The following is a 2080-nucleotide window of genomic DNA, read 5'->3' as shown; positions in this document are numbered from 1 at the left end:
ACCCTAAAGTTTCCTTGTACACACAAGCACCCTAAAGTTTCCTTGTACACACAAGCACCCTAGATATACCCTCGCGCGCACACACCTTAAAAATATCAGCGGACGAATACACTAAGAGATACTCTCACGCACAATGCACTAAGAGATACCCGCACGCATGCACGACGCACTAAGAGATACCCGCACGCATGCACGACGCACTAAGAGATACCCGCACGTATGCACGACGCACTAAGAGATGCACGCACGACGCACTATGTCTAAGAAATACCTCGCAGACACGCTCCTCAACTGCTAGCAATTTATTCATTTTAGCCCAAGCTCCGTTCCCGCGCATCTAGTGCACAGTTGTGTAAGGCCTCGGCGTGGCATTGTGTCGTTACATAAGGGTGGAGGGTTGTGAGGAAGGCCGGTGGAGCGTCAAGCAGAAGACACGCGGGAGCTATATATAGTTAGTGAGGCCCGGTTGTCATGGTGTTGTTGTTCCAGAGACTCCGGCTCACGGCCCTTCTCATTCTTCCCGCCAACCATTAATCTTACGTCATCTGTCGCTTGGCTGCTGCTCGCCAGCCTTACCTTCCCGGGCTCCAATCGGCTCAGATTTGCAGGTCCGCCTCACTTACCCTGAGACACTCCACAAAAGCCCGGCCATTGTTGTCTCCGTACCCGCTACCTTGAGCCTTCAGCCAACCTCTCACTTCACATTTATTCTGCTTGTCCTGGGCACAAACTCTCTCTCTCTCTGACGTTACTCTCCCTCTTGTTAGTCATGCTGTACCTGCCCTCGTCCGGAGCAAGAAGGGAAGGGGGGGGGGGAGGGGTACACTTTACAGCCACAGAATAGTCGGTCAAGTAAATTTGCACTACCATTTGTTACCCCAACCTTGGCCTTTGCGAATTCCGGCCCCCCACTGAGGGTAAGCGGCCCCCAACTCCACTGTGCGCGTTACATCCCGGACCTCTTCAAAATAACTGTCTACTTTATAGATAAACTTTCCAGTTTTAACTACTGGTAAATAGCATTTGGACTTGTGAAGTAATTACAGCTGGCCGTCATCACTGACGAGGCATGAATGTTGAAGCGGAGACGAGTATGACATGATGGCTGCCCGTTGCTTCCGTGGGTAGTAATGAGAGTGTGGCCACACGTGGTGCACGTGTTCCTGCCTCACACCTTACTACCTCATAACTGCCCAGTATTTAGTCTTACTGCCCTCGCTCTCTCTCTCCCCGAATCGTTATGAAGATACAATTAAAACAGAAGATTTGATGCGGCCGCCTTCCTGAGAGTCGTGTGAGTGCATGTGAGCGTGGTGGGCAAGCAGGCTCAGCGGCGCTGAGTGCGTTAGCTGGGGCGGGTAAAGCGGAGCAGCGCGAGGAGACACAAACAATAGTGCGGGGTGGGGGAGGGTGGGGGCAGGGCGGGCGTGTTTGTGCGCGCTGGCAGAGCGCGTAAGCCCGGGTAAATGACTTTCACATGCTGGGCGTCGACCACACCTCCCGCCGGCCGGACACCCCCACAACCACCTCATCTACCTAACCAACCTTCCCGCGCCAGCCTCTTAACCTTACAATTCACTTTTCACAACTTTATTGCAGTCTTACACTCTCTTGATTACGTTTCTCAGAGACATATTCTATTTCTCTTGCGCGAGTTGAGTCATCTGAGTATATCAATCCAATAGGCATATAGGCAAGCCTTCGGAACTCGTCTCAACCCTTTTGTCCCATATATCCACTCTGCTCGAAATTTGATAACAAATATAAATGCGTATATTGTTTACCTAATCATGTTATTAGAAACATATTAAAAAAAATGCTAAAAAGCAAGGCGATAAGTGAAATTGGAAAATTTGTATTGTGAGAGGATGAGGGAGGAGCGGGCAGGACTCCCCGGTGGGAGCGCTCATCCTCCCTCATCACTCCCATGCCGGCCTGTTTACGTTTTAAAGCTGCAGGAAATAAAGTAAACAGTTTCATTGTTTGTCAAACTATTTCTTGTAAATAAAAGTAAATTTTGTATCAGTAATGAATGAGTCGTGACATCTTGGGGGTACTTGGTGCGTTCTCGCGGGACCTG

The sequence above is a fragment of the Procambarus clarkii genome, chromosome 18 (genome assembly GCF_040958095.1).
Source record: "Procambarus clarkii isolate CNS0578487 chromosome 18, FALCON_Pclarkii_2.0, whole genome shotgun sequence".
Lineage (NCBI taxonomy): Eukaryota > Metazoa > Arthropoda > Malacostraca > Decapoda > Cambaridae > Procambarus > Procambarus clarkii.
The sequence above is the reverse complement of the archived record's forward strand: the minus strand, read 5'-3'. Positions refer to the sequence as shown.